Source organism: Schistocerca cancellata, chromosome 4 (genome assembly GCF_023864275.1).
Source record: "Schistocerca cancellata isolate TAMUIC-IGC-003103 chromosome 4, iqSchCanc2.1, whole genome shotgun sequence".
Taxonomy (NCBI): domain Eukaryota; kingdom Metazoa; phylum Arthropoda; class Insecta; order Orthoptera; family Acrididae; genus Schistocerca; species Schistocerca cancellata.
This window is the reverse complement of record NC_064629.1, coordinates 128532488-128550668: the sequence shown is the minus strand read 5'-3', so window position 1 is coordinate 128550668 and position 18181 is coordinate 128532488. Positions and strand designations below refer to the sequence as shown.

The following is an 18181-nucleotide window of genomic DNA, read 5'->3' as shown; positions in this document are numbered from 1 at the left end:
ACAGTGGACGTTACATTTCAGATGTGTTACGACCCGTGGCTCTACCCTTCATTCGATCCCTGCGAAACCCTACATTTCAGCAGGATAATGCACGACCGCATGTTGCAAGTCCTGTACGGGCCTTTCTGGATACAGAAAATGTTCGACTGCTGCCCTGGAAAGCACATTCTCCAGATCCCTCACCAATTGAAAACGTCTGGTCAATGGTGGCCGAGTAACTGGCTCGTCACAATACACCAGTCACTACTCTTGATGAACTGTGGTATCGTGTTGAAGCTGCATGGGCAGCTGTACCTGTACACGCCATCCAAGATCTGTTTGACTCAATGCCCAGGCGTATCAAAGCCGTTATTACGGCCAGAGGTTGTTGTTCTGGGTACTGATTTCTCAGGATCTATGCAACCAAATTGCGTGAAAATATAATCACATGTCAGTTCCAGTACAATATATTTGTTCAATGAATACCCGTTTATCATCTGCATTTCTTCCTGGCGTAGCAATTTTAATGGCCAGTAGTGTAAAAATATTACTTCCTTCAACATGATCAAGCCGATACCGTTCAGTAAACTAGGGCTTATACAGAAGAATGCCGACAGTTTTTCTTCCCATATATCAAGAGGAGAACCACAGACACAGTCAGACAGCTGACTAAATCTCTGTTTATCATATAAGTAACACCGTTGTGTTGACGCGGCGTTTCGGGGCGTTTCCCGCGCGTCGTCTTCTGGTAATCGAAACGTTTCATCAAATTTAGTGAGAGTCTGCTAAGCGATTTACGACTGACGATGGTAGTTCCCTGGGACGCGGCTGGTATGGTCCCGCGAGAAGAGGAGCGCTGGCCATCCGGTGTGCGGACACGCCGGTAGGTGGTAGACTCCTGAGGCCGCAGCAAGGCGCCAGCCTTGACTCTGTTTCGCGCAAGGTGACGAGAGTAAGATGGCGTCCCGCTATATAACGCAGTGGAGGACGTCGCCGGCGCAGTCTTGTGGTCGCAGTGATCCCGCGTCTTGCAGCGCGCCCCCTTCAGCCTTCAATACGGTGAGTCCTCCTCTGGCGCTCATTCACTTCCCTCCTGTCGATTCGTCACTGGCGTGAGTACCCTTCTCGGCTCATTGTTGACTGATTGTTGCGCTCTCATTATACAACGAGAAGTAACGCCAAGTGTATAACGCTAAGGACATAAGCGTTTGCTGCAAGTGGCAAACTTAAGCTTGTATCTTATTAGGTAGAATTTCACCTCTTCAGGAGAAACTAGTTGCAGTTATCAGTCAACTTATGAGGCTTATAAAATAAAGTTTCGAGTGTAGCAGTGTCTTTCATTAGGGCGCTGCGAACATTATATACAGTGTGATAATATTATACAGATTCGTGCCTTATTTTTACGGAAAATTGATGGTTTTTGTGAAGTTAATTACCACAATTGAAGGGCTATTTATAATTCTGGAGTTAGAGTATTTTTCATATTTTGTTTGTTTCCTAATTGTAGTATTAGTTTACTTATTGTACTATTAGATAACTCAGTAGTGAAGTAACGTCATCCTGACGTGCTCTTTTCGTCAATCGTATTACATTTTGTTGCAATGAATAGACATCCGTTAAACAGAGCTGCAAAGACCATAACCATACATTGCGAAAAAAAATATTTGTTATCCAATCTAATTGTTATATTTCATAAGCAGTTCAAGATACCTCATTGAAGTTATCGGCAAATTAAAGAGGCAAATATTTTTTTGTATGGCTAATACTCGTAATTTTTTTTATCGAGCTGTAGGGGTAAATATGACTTTTTTTTTTCAAGTGAAACAAGGTTCTTCTCTTTGAACGACACTGAGTATGGCGTGAAAAGAATACTACAGTGATATAACTCCCATCAGTCTTCCCAATGAAACACTTCGCAAACAGGCCGGCCGTGGTGACCGAACGGTTCTAGGCGCTTCAGTCGGGAACCGCGCGACTGCTACGGTCGCAGCTTCGAATCCTGCCTCGGACATGGATGTGTGTGATGTCCTTAGGTTAGTTAGGTTTAAGTAGCTCTAAGTTCTAGTGGACTGATGACCTCAGATATTAAGTCCCATAGTGCTCAGAGCCATTTGAACCATTTTTTCGCAAAACAGCCGGAAAGAGTGTAATTTTAAGGCTTAAGTCTACCAGTATAGCGCTATATAAACATAATGTAACAGGGCTGCACCGGCATACTTCAGCCTCGTTAGCAGCACATTTTCCATGATTTTTTTTACGATAATTTTCAGTACGAATGTTGACGTGAGCTTCAATCATTGTGCTCGTATTTTCACGCGCTATGGAAAGTCGTTAAAAATACCTCGTCCCTTTAAACCACAAAGCTGCTTCTGCACTGGATGGGTAGAAGAAACTTTTTCACTATTAGGCTTACAGAAAAATTCTTACCTCTTACGGTATATTGCGAATTAGAAGTATACGGAGTGTTAAAAAGTGGCTCACGGTATCGTATGGGGATAGCTTCTTCTCAGCTGTCTCCAGAGCTCTTCATTGCAATAAAGCAAGAAACTTTGCTGCAAAACCTTCGACCTACGGGTGAAGTTTCACTTTTCTCGAAATAACATCAACTGCAAGACATTATGAAAAAATGGTTCAAATGGCTCTGAGCACTATGGGACTTAACTTCCGAGGTCATCAGTCCCCTAGAACTTAGAACTACTTAAACCTAACTAACCTAAGGACATTACACACATCCATGCCCGAGGCAGGATTCGAACCTGCGACCATAGCGGTCACGCGGTTCCAGACTGTAGACATTATGAAGGTCGGTCTCCTGGTATTCAGTATCGGCCTGGGCTTCAAGTTGCAATGAATTTGAAGAACTGACGTTGTCTCACATAATACTCAATATCTATGTTACAGCAATGCACTGTTGAGGCTTAGTGGTAACTGCTGAGAAATCTATGCTATACGGAATTAGATAATTACATTTGTTTACAACGAAGTGTCAGAAATAGTTTCGCTTAGGAGTTGCTCCTTCACGGTCTGACAGCCCAAGAGCTGAAGCTGTGACAACAGTGAACTCCTGTTTTTAATTTTCCGCCTCTTGCTGGAGGGGAAAATTACTCCATCGGCTGTGGTTGGCAAGCGATGTAGTTACCGAGTGAAAGCTCACTGTCTCTCAAGCGTAATTAATAGCTTCATCAACAATCATTTTCGAAATTGCTAAGCCACTCAAAGAGGGTGCGCATGATTTCCGGTTCCCGGGAGACTAAGAGAAGCAATAGGTTTAAAATACTGAAACGCTGTAGCGGGTGCACAGCGGGACCAATGCTTGGTAGCTCGTGGCGCGGGCAGCGTACACTTTGCGCAAGGCCCACTCTTGGTCAACTCGTAGGCAATGGAGCGTAACTTCTACCTCCGAGACGAAACTTTCAACCAATTTATGGAGCAGCGTGTTGCAAAATGAGGGCACCGTAACAGAATCACGACTGTCTCATATTCTCTGCTCCACAACATATAATTGTGGCACGGAATGCCTACAGCAATCGACAGTGACAGTATTATGGGACAGTTTACGAGCACAAGATGAAAGGTTCTCGGCCTGGTATAGAAAGACTTCATTTTTAACCAAAATTACATTACTTTTACGCCAATGTACCTAGACTAAAGTGTTTCCAGTAAGTATGTTCTATCCCTAAAGTACGATCCCGAAAAGTTTGCAAATCATCTGTTTCCGATGCTATAACATCTTCACCCAATTGGGCCAGAACCCTTGCGTAGTATCAGTCATTTATTGCTTTACCCTTTGCAAGTAATTCTACAAAAAGAATTCCTTTCGCATCCAAAGACATTCTGATCATTTCGGCAGATTAAACCATTTTACCTTCGTTGTCGAAAAATTAGTTTTCACATTTGCTTTTATGTAGCATACGACGCAAAGTCATGTCATAGTTCGTTCTTCGTGCTTTTTTTCTGATATGGCAATGAGCTTATTTATTTCGTACACCTTTAGTAGCTGATTGTCTAACACTAGATTGTACAGATTTTCAGAGATGTCATATGTCGTTACACGTGGATCCCCACCCACAGAAACACAGCTACGTATGCTTTCACCTACGCATTTCTTAGTTGCTGAAAACGAAGTAACAGACTCATATTGGAATAATTTCCGTTGGAGATAAAGCGACCAAAAGAAATAATTTTCCGACAGCGTAGTATTCCAGCCATTCGTTTGAGCGAAAGACACTCATTACGATGTCTATAAAAACAGTATGAACAAAGTACTTTCACACATCAGTATGAAACATGACTTTTATTACTGAGCTGTATGCACCACCATAATATGGTATTATATGTATTATCAACGCCACTTCTGTAGTGGCTAAAAGCATTTCACTTTGTCCTCATGTTCCACTTGTTTTCGAAGTGAAGGATCTTCGGCATTGTAAGGAGTCCCGTGCAACTGGTTTTCTGATATGGTGAAACTATCTGTCAAACAAAACCCTACGATTTATAACCAAGTGAGGTGACTGAATGCCTAAAACACTCGGCTTATACTGGGTATAAAACTCCGTCCACTTATCCTGATTTAGGATTTCCATGTTTTCTCTAGGTCACTTGAAGCGAATGGTGAGATGGGTCCTTCAATAAGGCCAATGTGTGAGTTCATCTGGAATTCTCTCGCCGTTGACAGAACGTCAAACTCTGACGCAACTTCCTTGCTATAAATTATGAAGAATACATTTTGTTATCTCTCTGTCGCTAACGTTACTGAATTGTGCCAGTAATAGAAGTTCCGTCTGAGGCAACTTACCAAATTATCGGTTGGTCCTTGTGGAAATTGCCGAACGGTGGTGAGACAGTAAATACAATTACGTTTCGCCCTTTACCATACAGTTGAATTCAGTAATAAAATCTGTGACCCCGCAAGAAACACGAGTTATATGATAATGTAATGTTAAAGATTAGAATGTCTCTAAAGTAAAGTTACTAAACACGGTTTCCGAAATTCCTTCCCAAAAGAAGACGAAGTAGATATTCCAAAATTCAAATCAAGAACAACAGCCAACATGAGATTACTAGAAGGCTTTTGACACCGTTCCACACAAGTGACTTCTAATCAAATTACGACTGGATTCGTGATTTCCTGTCAGACAGGTTACAGTTCGTAGTAATTCGCGGGAAGTCATCTAGTGAATCAGAGGCAACGTAAGGCGTTCCCAAAGGAAGTGTTATAGGCTCTCTGATGTTCCTGCTCTACATAAACGATTAGGAGAAAATCTGAGCAGCCCTCTTAGATTTTTTGCAGATGATGCTGTCATTTATCGTCTTGTAAAGTCATCAGATTATCAAAACCAAATGCAAAACGATTTAAGCTAGGTATCTGTATGATGCGAAAGGTGGCAGTTAACTTTAAAAAATTAAGTGTTGAATCATTCGCATAAGTACTAAAAGAAATCCGCTAAATTTCGGTTAGGCGATAACTCACAAAAATCTAAAGGCTGTGAATGCAACTAAATACTTAGGGATTACAATTACAAATAACTAAAAAAAATGGTTCAAATGGCTCTGAGCACTATGGGACTTAGATGTGGTCATCAGTCCCCTAGAACTTAGAACTACTCAAACCTAACTAACCTAAGGACATCACACACATCCATGCCCGAGGCACGATTCGAACCTGTGACCGTAGCGGTCTCGCGGCTCCAAACTGACGCGCCTAGAACCGCTTGGCCACACCGGCCGGCTACAAATAACTAAACTGGAACGATTATATAAATAATGTTATGGGGAAAGCGGACTAAAGACTACGATTTATTGGCAGAACACTTAGAAGACGCAACAGATCTACTAAAGAATCTGCCTACACTACGCTTGTCCGTCCTCTTCTGGAGTATTACAGCGTGGTGTGCGATCCGTATCAGATAGGATAGACAGAGTCCACCGAAAAATTTCAAAGAAGGGCACCTCGTTTTGTATTGTCGCAAAATAGGGGAGAGAGTGCCGCGGATATGATACCGAATTGGGATGCCTGTTTCGTGGCAGCAGTATCATCTCGTGAAATTTCAATCACCAACTTTCTCCTCCGAATGCGAAAATATTTCGCTGGCCCTCGTCTTCCTAGATTAGCCATTGTAATATGATAAGACAAATCAGAGCTTTCACGGAAAGATTTAAGTTTTCGTTTTCCTCAAGCCCTTTTCGAGAGTGGAACGGTAGAGAAATAGCTTGAAGATGGTTCGGTGAATCCTCTGCCAGACACTTAACTGCGAATTGCAGAGTAGTCATATAGATGCAGATAACACAATATAATTTTCCTCTTAATAGGCGATGACACAAAATTTTCCTCTGTAGCACCTCTTCTTGACAACTAATTTGTTCAGGAAGAACCAAATGTTTTAAAACGCGAATGTAGCTGTAAATCAAAGACTGCTTTTATGTATGAGCGATCTCTCTCTCTCTCTCTCTCTCTCTCTCTCTCTCTCTCTCTCTCTCCTCTCTCTCTTGCTTTTGTGTTAAAATGATTAGTTAGGAAGTGGAGACTCGTAAACTGGTCTACCTTAGGGAGAGGATATTGATTGATACCAGTACACTCATTACAATTAGAGCAGCCGCGCGGGGTAGCCGCGCAGTCAAAGTCGCCTTGCCACGGTTCGCGCGGCTCCCCTCGTCGTAGGTTCGAGTCCTCCCTCGCGTATGGGTGTCTGTGTGTGTTGTCCTTAACGTAAGTTAGTTTAAGTTACAGTAAGTTGTGTGTAAGCCTAGGGAACGATGACCTCAGCAGTTTGGTCCCATAGGAAAAAATGGTTCAAATGGCTCTGAGCACTATGGGACTCAACTTCTGAGGTCATCAGTCCCCTTGAACTTAGAACTACTTAAACCTAACTAACCTAAGGACATCACACACATCCATGCCCGAGGCAGGATTCGAACCTGCGACCGTAGCGGTCTCGCGGTTCCAGACTGTAGCGCCTAGAACCGCACGGCCACTCCAGCCGGCGGTCCCATAGGAACTTACCACAAATTTCCAATTGCAAGTAGAGCGATTATTTAACAGACGTTATCCTCGGCGCTATGGCAGTTACAGTGCCTTTCAGAACTATCACAGGAACATTGATAACTCCAACAGTGGAAGAAGTCCATTTGTTCTAGTGTCTTGGTAGAAAGATTTATCTATGACGAAACGGGTATTAAGCCTATCCTTGAACATTTTCACTAGTTTTCCGTTGTGTAGGTTTCGATGGTCGCATTTACAGGCTAATCCCATCTTCCAGACAACAGTCACACTGGCAAATTTTAGTTTACGTAACCGCGCGGGAAATCCGTTCACTTACCGTTACCACTGCTCTGCAGGGCCGGTCTACAAGCTGGTCGGCATTGAGCGGAATGTTCTTGTTTTTTTTGTGCTGCTACTACTGGTTTCGTTGTCCGTCTTACTGAACGGCGAATACCAGCCGTGCTTTTTACTTTACGTTTCGTCCGGAATCTAGGAGACTGAGACCATGATCCGAATGTAAACAACAGCAAGACATGTTCAGCATAAGAGTCAACCTTAACATTATTTGAGTTTAGTTTTTTCGCGCATTGCGACACCTTATTACATTTTAAACGCTGTTTCTAGAGCACGAGCTAATAATTATCTAATTATTAGCGATATTAAGAAGAACAGATATTTCATTGTGGAACAGTGTTGTCTCTTTCCAGAATCTTATCTTGCTCGGAAGAGTCGACAAACGTACTTATTGTATATTGCATGCCATCTTTTCTCCAAAACAGGTGGTGGCGGAGAACAGTCTGTTTTCGGTACTAGTAAAGACTATTTTCTGCTCTGGTTTCAACAAATCTGGAAATGGATCACCCATGACATCTACCGAAGAATCGCAGAACCGGAAAACTGCTGGAAGTGTAGATCAGTGTTGATAGATGCGAAATCCTCTTGAAAACTTCTCAAAATAAACCGAGATTGAAACCTCAGAGTTACAGAAAATTTACCTCTCTCCACTTACCATTTCTCTCGTTGCTCTCCCTCTAACTCTGTTCCGTTTGGTTGTGTGTCTAGTAACGCTCAACAGCACTCGGGACCTCATAAGTGTGCATATCTCTGGTGAAATATTTTTGTGAAATAGATGCTTTAGAATGGTACCTAAACCCACGACACATTGGAGGTATATCTCCATGCTGATTTTTACGTGTATACACTAATACTGATGGCGTATAATGTGGCTGATTTATTGACCTTTTGAATGATTCCGACTACCTTGAGCTACTGATTTATCCACACACTATATACCCAGACAAATTTCTTTACTGTTGACTGTAGACCGTAAAATAACACAGAAATAAGGATTTTTTCGGAACAAAGAAGCAATCTCATATTGTTGGATATCAAAATTCCTGAGCTATCCATCTGTTAAAATTACAAGATTGTTTTTGGGTTTACATGACATAAATCTAACGATACAAATGATGGGGAAGTACTTCCACTAATAATAAAATAACTGTTTTATGATGTGGTCGCGAAAGTTAAACTCGATATGAATGTAGGATTGCTGTAGTTTCGTCCACCTGCCGGTGGCACTAGACACAACTTAATTTTTCTCTTCACAATATTCCAACTGTGCAAGACACATAACGTTTTGGATACGCTATAAATCAAACTTCAATTTAACTGGATATAATATTTTTTATTCCTTTCAGCATCCTTGCGTAAGAATAGCTAAGTGGACGTTTAGGTCCTGATAATGTAAATGTATAATAGTGAGGGAGTCTTATGGGCCTGGAAAACATACTCTGGACCAGTGCTCTTGGGTCCCTAGCTAACAATAACAGGAATAAAAATTACAAATGCATAGTCGCGTTAATTAATTATTTTAAACAAGAGACAGTGTGATATGGCATTCCACACAGTAGGACTCACCTCTTTACAAGAATTTGCTTGAAACACTCTTCCGAGGACAATGCAGTTACTCACCAAAATTTTATGCAACTACAACATAATTGCCAACGTCTGGATTTGTATTATACCGTCAGTTCCGGCAGAATATCGGGCAGTGCTTTTACAGTACTAATAGTATACGTACATAAGTAGCAATCAAAATGAGTACTACTTCTTTGATCCTTTTCATTTGTTACACAGTATTCATGCAACCAAAATATTTGTTGAAACTCGGTTATGAATCTGAAGTTGAACATTTTAGGATATATAGGATATATGTAAACACGAAATTTGTAGTAAATTTTTGTCTACTGTTCCCCACTTTCACATCCAGTAAAGTCTTTGTTTCGCAGCCCTCCTCTCATATGTTCCAGAAGAGAGAAACTGTATCCCGAAATGGAGCCGCCGCTAGCTTGTTTCTGTCCTGCAGTTCAGGTGTCAACGATCTGTTCCTCTAGAAGACGACGGATTCGCGCCCTGCCATCGGCATGTGAAGCATTCGCACATGCATGGGTCGTCGGCTGCGGAGGCCCATCGTCGGTAGTGTTCGGTGCACTGCGTGTTCAGACTTGCATGTACGCTGCCCAGCATTAAAGTCTTATGTTAGTTCCGCCTGTCCTGTTTTAGCAGTCCGCCCAGCCTACGACGTCCCACATCTGCAACGAGGGGTGGCCGTCCAACCCCACGACGTCTGGACGTGGTATCACCTTGGTTAGGTCACGTATTGAAGACACTCACCCAGCACTCCTCGAACACGTGACAAGTCGTGCAGTTTCCAAAATGCTCGTGCCAAGACGCCAGGCCATTACAATCTGCCCTCGATCAAACTCAGATCGATCGCACGCCTTCCCCATTCTACACACGGACAGCACACTCACTGATACTGCATGCACCGTGCAAATGTATGAGTAGCAGTCATTCTTCGCCAGGTGACGCTGCTACCGCCTGGACATGTTTATATCGATAGCAAGTTGCTGGTAATAATGTTCTGGCTGATCAGTATACATACTACTTCACTTTCATGACTTCCGCGAGTCTCATGATCGCCTGGTACTGTCTGAGTGTTCTTTTAAGGAGGTTGATAATACTTTATCCGGTGAGCTCACGTTGGAGGAATTAATTTGTCTCTTGACTCCTTTTGCAACGTGGGCTCTGACAACTGTGAAGTATGTTAGCGAAGTTCAACACCTTTCTTGAAGCGTCCGCCGCAAGAGAGTATTGGGTATTTTTGGTGACATTCTCGCCCTGACTAAACGCCAGAGGAGGAAAGACGGGAAAAGAAGATTTACTTTATGGAACAACAAGTAGAGTCGTATTGGTAAAACTCTGAAATCTTAAGTTAGAGAAGGCAGATTTAGATCCGCTTGGCTTGGTTATTCCTCGGGTTTCCTGCATTTTTCCAAGAACGATTGCATCGACGGGTCCAGTGGGGCTCGTGCAAGGCACCATGACTGCCAAGGATTATCGCACACTGGCTGCACACCACATATAGCCTTTCATGACGATCATGTTTCCTGACAGCAGTGGCATTTTTCAACAAGATAATGCGCCATGTTATAAGTCTAGGAGTATGATGTAATGTTCCGAGAAACACAGTGGCGAGTTCCAATGGATGTGCTGCCCTTCCCCCCCCCCCCCCCCCCAAATACCCGGATCTTAACCCGATTGAGCACATATGAGATGTGATTGAACGCGGCGTCAGACATCATCGTCCCCCTCCCCGGAATTCACTGGAATTAGGTGATTTGTGTGTGATCATGTGGTGTCAACTCTCTCCAACGACCTACCAAGGCCTCGTTGATTCCATTCCACGACACGTCACCGCTGTTATCCGTGCCAGAGGTGCACATACCGGCTATTGGGTAGCTGGTCGTAATGTTCCGGCTCATTAGTGTATATGCCAGTCGGCTTTATGGAATCAGCAAAGTAAGATGCGTCGACATAGAAACCTGACGGAGTGGCAGAAAGGAGCTGTCGTACTTGGACGTAACCATAACCACTCTGTGAATGACGTTACCCGTTTTGTTGGTTGCATTTTTCAACTTGTCTCTAACGGGGGAAGCATCACTTGCACCCATGTAACGTGGGGTGACAACAGTTGTCGTGGAAAGAGCCTAACCGTCAGTGACCCGAATGGTTCAAATGGCTCTGAGCACTATGAGAGTTAACATCTATGGTCATCAGTCCCCTAGAACTTAGAACTACTTAAACCTAACTAACCTAAGGACAGCACACAACACCCAGTCATCACGAGGCAGAGAAAATCCCTGACCCCGCCGGGAATCGAACCCGGGAACCCGAGCGTGGGAAGCGAGAACGCTACCGCACGACCACGAGTTGCGGACGTCAGTGACCCGAGTCGAGTATCATGCTATGTCAGTGACAATCGGTTTCAAACCCATCAGCATTTGCTGCTGTCAATGAATGTAGGTCCATCTCAACCAGTTTTCAAGCGAACATACACGAAGGGAACTGCATACAGTGGACATTTGCAGTTGGATACCTCGCAAAAGGCCATTTCTCACAGCATCACACCAAGCTTCACGTCTTCACTGGGCCAGGCAATATAGAAACTGGACAGTAGATAATTAGAAACGTCCAATATTGTCCGATGAGTCGCGGGTTTGCCCCTCTTCAAATAATGCAAGACGATGAGTACACCGCAGTTCTATGAGGCTCTTAACCCGCAGATGTAGTTTTGTGGGAGTTTTTCGTACCATGACTTGGGCCCACTCATTCGGGTTGCCGTGAACATTAACAAGGATGTGTATTTCAACGTTCTCGCTGATCAGCTGTTGCTCTCACTTCTACATCTACGTCTGCATAATTACTCTTCAATTCACAATTAAGTGCCTGGCAGAAGGTTCGTCGAACCATCTTCAAGCTATTTCAATACCCTTTCATTCTCGAACAGCGCGCGGGAAATACGAACACTTAAATTTTTCCGTGCTAGCTCTGATTTCTCTTATTTTATTGCCATGATCACTTCTCCCTATGTAGCTGGGCGCCAACAAAATATTTTCGCATACGGCGGTGAATCTTAGTGACTGAAATTACCTGTGATGACCCTGCGGCAACGAAAACGCCTATGTTTTAATTATTGCCATCCCAATTCGCGTATCATATCCGTCGTACTCTCTTCTCTACCTCGCGATAATACAGAATGAGCTGCCCTTCTCTGAACTTTTTCGATGGCCTCTGTCAGTCCTATCTGATGCAGCTCCCACACCGCGCAGCAATATTCCAGAAGACGACGGACTAGCGTAGTGTAGGCAGCCACTTTAGTAGACCTGTTGCATTTACTAACTGTTCTGCCAATAAATCACAGTCTTGGGCTCGCTTTCCTCACAACATTAGCTATGTGATAGTTCCAATATATTTATTGTAACTGTAATCCCTAAGTATTTAGTTGAATTCACAGCCGTCAGATTTGTGTCAGTTATTGTGTAACCGAACTTTAGCGGATTCCTTTTAGTACTCACGGGGATGGTGATTTCACGCTTTTCATTATTTACAGTTAATTGCCACTTTTCACACCATACAGGCATCTTGTCTGAATCGTTCTGCAGTTGGTTTTGATATTCTGACGACTTTACAAGACGGTAAAGGACAACATCATCTGCAAACAATCTAAGAGAGCTGCTCAGACAGTCTCCTAACTCGTTTATGTAGATTAGGAGCAGTAGAGGTCTTATAACACTCCATGGGGAACGTCAAACATTACTCTGTTTTACTCGATAACTATCCGTCGATTACTACGAACTGTGACCTTTCTAGCAGGAAATCACGAATTAAATCGCACAGCTGAGACAATACTCCTCAGACACGAAATCCGCTTAAAAATCGCTTGTGAGGAACGGTGTCAAAATCCTTCTGAAAATCTAAAAATATAGCATCAATTTGACATCGTCGGTAGATAAATTTAATCACTTCGTGAAAATAAAGAGCTGGTTATGTTTCACAATAACGATATTTTTCTGAATCTGTTGGTTATTGGTCAATAAATCGCTTTCTTCGAAGTAATTCATAATGTTCAATCACAATATACGTTCCAAGATCCTACTGCAAATCGACATAAGTGATATGGATCTGGAATTCAGCGGGTTAGTCCTATTTTCTTTCTTGAATACTGGTGTGATCTGTGCAACTTTCCAGTCTTTAGACAGGAATCTTTCGACGAGCGAACGGTTGTAAATGATTGCTAACAAGGGAACCTCCCCATCGCACCCCCCTCAGATTTAGTTATAAGTTGGCACAGTGGATAGGCCTTGAAAAACTGAACACAGATCATTCGAGAAAACAGGAAGAAGTTGTGTGGAACTATGAAAAAAATAAGCAAAATATATAAACTGAGTATTTCATGTGCAAGATAGCTAATATCAAGTAGACCGTGAGGGTAGGAGCGTAGTGGTCCCGTGGTTAGCGTGGGCAGCTGCGGAACGAGAGATCCTTGGTTCAAGTCTTCCCTCGTGTGAAAATTTTTTTTCCTTTATTTTCGCAAAGTTATGATCTGTCCGTTCGTTCATTGACGTCTCTGTTCACTGTAATAAGTTTAGTGTCTATGTTTTGCGACCGCACCGCAAACTTACAGTTCGGAAAATATTCATTGACCTTGTTATTGAAGTCGCGAGCTATATTTGCTGGATTCATATTGCCCACGGAATACATCTCACGTATTTAATGCACTCCCGTCCAAAGTAGCGAATAGTCAACTGCCAGCCAGGGACCCTCGTTAGCAGGAATACTGTCTCTTCCGTGCGCTGTTGTCGACTGACGTCGTGTGTTTCGATGTTTGTTTAGGTGTAGCATCCTCATGCTACGTCGCAGTTACCTCGCATCGGACGGACCGACGGACAGATAATAATAGTCTGAAAATAAAAAAAAAATAAACTCTTCACTCGAGGGAATACTTGAACCCATGAACTATTGTTTCGCAGCTGCTCACGCTAACCACGGGACCACGACGCCCCTGAACTCCCGTTCCCCTTGATGTTGCCTATCTTGCACATGGACTGTTCAGTGTATATTTTGCTATTTTTTTCATAGTTCCACACAACTTCTTCCTGTTTTCTTGAATGATCTGTGTTCAGTTTTTCAAGGCCTATCCACTGTGCTAACTTATAACTAGATCTGAGGGGGGTGCGATGGGGAGGTTCCCTTGTTAGTATGGATCTATCGTATTAGCGTACTTTGGGTGGAACCTCAGTGGAATACAGTCTTGACTGGAGGCGTTGCCTTTATTAAACAATTTAAGCTCCTTCGTTACACTGAGGTTATCTACGTCTAAGTTACTCATTTTTTGTGGTGAGTATACAGTGGACATTCCCGTCTCCCAGAATAATGGCAAGCATACGGTCCTAAGCCTATCGACGCACTAGCATCCGATCGCTCGCTGATTGGTGCTTTAAATCACCTGATCTTAAGCCGACTGAAAATACTAAAGGTTTCTTGAAATTACTGCAACCAGTCACCTTTGGTTTTGTTCTTCGATTTTTATTATCCCATTAACGGTTTCGAACAACCTAGCGATTCATCATCAGATTGGACATATTTATTGATTTACTGCAGCAGTGCGGGAGTCATGTAGCTGTGGCGGAATGTATAGACGTAACTTGTTAGCACTGAGTGGGGGAGAATTATTCACATTATGAGATCGATTTTGTTGGCTTTTGGTCAATAAATCGTTTTCTTCGAGGTAATTCACAATGTTCAATCACAGTATACGTTCCAAGATCTTACTACAAATCGACATTAGTGATATGGATCTGGAATTCAGCGGGTTAGTCCTATTTTCTTTCAAAATGGTTCAAATGGCTCTGAGCACTATGGGACTCAACTGCTGTGGTCATAAGTCCCCTAGAACTTAGAACTACTTAAACCTAACTAACCTAAGGACATCACACACATCCATGCCCGAGGCAGGATTAGAACCTGCGACCGTAGCGGTCGGGCGGTTCCAGACTGTAGCGCCTTTAACCACTCGGCCACTCCAGCCGGCCCTATTTTCTTTCTTGAGTACTGATGTAATCTGTGCAACTTTCCAGTCTTTGTGCAGGGATCTTTCGACGAGCGAACGGTTGTAAATGTAAAGTCATTACCGTCATTGAAAATCAGTCACTGTTTCCCAGAATACTGTGTGCACCAACAACCAACCAATGGATAAATGGCTCTGAGCACTATGGGACTTAACAGCTGCGGTCATCAGTCCCCTAGAACTTAGAACTACTTAAACCTAACTAACCTAAGGACATCACAGACATCCATGCCCGCGGCAGGATTCGAACCTGCGACCGTAGCAGTCGCGCGGTTCCGGACTGAGCGCCTAGAACCGCGAGACCACCGCGGCCGGCCCAACCAATGGATATTAACAACTGTAAGTAACACAACAAAATCGATCTCATCACGTGAATAATTCTCGCCACATTCACTGCTTACATGTTCCGTTTATACATCAGGACACAGCTACATGACTCCCACACAGCTGCAGACAATCAGTAAATTTGTACCATCTGATGATGAATCGTAGGCGTTCGAAAGCGATAGCGGGATAGTAAAAATTGAAGAACAAAACAAAAGGCGACTGGTTGCAGTAATTTCAAGAAACCTTTATTTATCAAAGTCGCAGTGATCCTCATCCACAATGGATAAAAGTTTTATGCATGGGACTGTTTGAAACAGCGCCGGGCGGAGTGGCCGAGCGGTTCTAGGCGCTACAGTCTGGAACCGCGCGACCGCTGCGGTCGCAGGTTCGAATCCTGCCTCGGGCATGGATGTGTGTGATGTCCTTAGGTTAGTTAGGTTTAAGTAGTTCTAAGTTCTAGGGGACTGATGACCTCAGCAGTTAAGTCCCATAGTGCTCAGAGCCATTTTGTTTGAAACAGCGGGTTAAAGGGAGCAATCAACATCCCCATAATTCGGTAGCTCATTATGATCTAATCATCAATGCGTGTCTTTAGCTGCATATGACATGCATGGAGAAACTTGTGGACACTCTGCCTAGCCGAACTGAGGTCATTGTAAGAGCTAGAGGCGGTGTTACACGGTGTTAGCGTTATGGCTCCTGGGGATAACTAATTTTTCTACTACGTGATTTTATCTCCGGTGTGATTATATAATGTATATTATGGTGTGTGTGTGTGTGTGTGTGTGTGTGTGTGTGTGTGTGTGTGTGTATGTGTGTGTGTGTGTGTGTGTGTGACAGAAGTAACTGAAGCGAAACACTTGTGTCTCTCTTTCATTAGCAAAAACGGACGTCACAAGGGAAATTTGCAACTGACAAGTAGTGAGTTTTCTTGCTTCCTTCTCGTTTCTATCGCATCGCTTCTCTAGTTCTTTGTATACCACGAGCACTCTTCTCCTGTGAAGATCTCATTAAATGTATGAAACGCGTCGCTCTCCTTGTCTGTTTCCTTTTTAGGCAAGAGTGAGCGAGGCCAGATAGCGGTTAACTCGAGGACACATTCTCAAGAGACCATTCTGCCTTAGATTTCTCCCGAGTCCTCTAAATTACAGGAATGTCCCTACGAAAGGCGACTGTCAGTTCTTCTCAGAACTCGAAATTTTCAGTTTCTTGCGGGCACATACTGTCGGAAAGATAAATCTTAACAAAGAGAGGACGCTGGTAGCCACTTGCTGCAATGTTGAGCTTCTATCCAAACACTGACATTCCGTCTTCTATGTGCTGCTCAGCCAATGCCACTAACGCATAATTAGGGCAGTGTCACTAGCAAGTTTTAATCCTCCAGACAGCGTTTTCATAACCTGTATTCGGCCCTCATAGGGCGAGGAGACGGCGGGATTAAGTTTTCCATAACCAGACAGTGCACCAACACGAGGTTCCGGGTTCGATTGCCGACCGAGACGAGGATTTTCTTCGCTCGAGAGGGGTGTGTTTGTGTTGTCCTCATCATCACTGCATCATCATAGACGCTTAAGTCACCGAAGTGGCACCAAACAAAAAGACGGGCGAACATCCCAGACAGGACTGGTTCAAATGGCTCTGAGCACTATGGGACTTAACATCTGTGGTCATCAGCCCCCTAGAAGTTAGAACTACTTAAACCTAACTAACCTAAGGACATCACACACATCCATGCCCGAGGGAGGATTCGAACCTGCGACCGTAGCAGTCGCGCGGTTCCGGACTGAGCGCCTAGAACCGCTACACCACCGCTGCCGGCCAGACAGGACTCCTCACCAATAAAGCCATACGCACATATCAGTGTACAAGCGCGCTGGACTAAATTTCAGACGTCCCCGCATTGTCTCATGGAGTGGTGCCATGTGACTCAGTCGATGGTGATCCATCAGCGGGATCCGTTAGTCTCGCTGACCCTCTTGACACGATTCGAGAAGAATGGATTATTGGTCACACGAGCTTTCAGCATTTCCGTTCCTTTCATGTCATATGCTTCAGTTACAACACTAAAACAGCATTGCACCACATTATCACCCATTACAGCCATTCACATAGCAGAGATATACGCCAGACATGATAACATGTTGGGCCGAGGCATCGGGAAACCGCCTCCAATAGATAGATCCCTGCTCAGGACAGCAATGCGGGATTCCTGCATCATTCCTGACGCTTGTTGCCAGAGTATAAAACACATTTTCACCGGAACACTATTAGCACATTGCCCGCAAGCCAGCTTAGAAACACATTCACGCCTGGCATCATAAATAAAGCTTCTTAGTAGCGTTGGCCCGGGATGCAAACTCCATTTGGCCTCTCCTGTCTTTCCGTGGTTTCGTGCCGCCAAATTTCACATGATTCCGCGGCTGCTTCCCTCTCAGTCCTTTCTCAACTGGTCTGTTACTACTTCTCCAATGAATTCAACGTCATCGAGATGTTAAATTACAATATTTATTCCATTCTTGATAATTCTTTCCAATGTCTGGCGATGTTTCTCTGTCACGACAAACATTCCAACAGTGTTACACAAGCAAGTTGCTTTCTTGCCTCGGTTTCTACAAACCACACTCTTAGAGACGGAGTTCCGTGATACACCGAGTAAAAATAAAGTTATTTGTGACAGATGCACCAGCCAACTATAGGCCGTTCTTGAACTATATGTTCTCCATTTTGCACGTCCTACCTAGCAATAGTGGTCACGATGGTTTCGAAATGTGTGATATACAATACTAGTGGGGATAAACGTTGTCACAAAGACTGATAGTTCAACAAACAACTACGCTAACAAAAGATCTCTTTTTGAATATTGTGGTTTTCACAACTCTCACTTAATTTCTCTTACGATTTTATTTCCATAGCCGATAATATGT

General features: G+C 43.6%; 1 protein-coding gene across 1 annotated transcript in view; it reads left to right on the top strand.

Annotated features, from left to right (window-relative positions):
* The first annotated feature begins 950 nt into the window (after positions 1–950).
* Positions 951–18181, top strand: part of LOC126183267 (uncharacterized) — a 42235-nt gene continuing 25004 nt past the window's right edge. Inside the window, exon 1 of the mRNA XM_049925090.1 lies at positions 951–1038. The gene's annotated coding sequence lies outside the window, so the exon portion shown is untranslated. The remainder of the gene's footprint in view (positions 1039–18181) is intronic.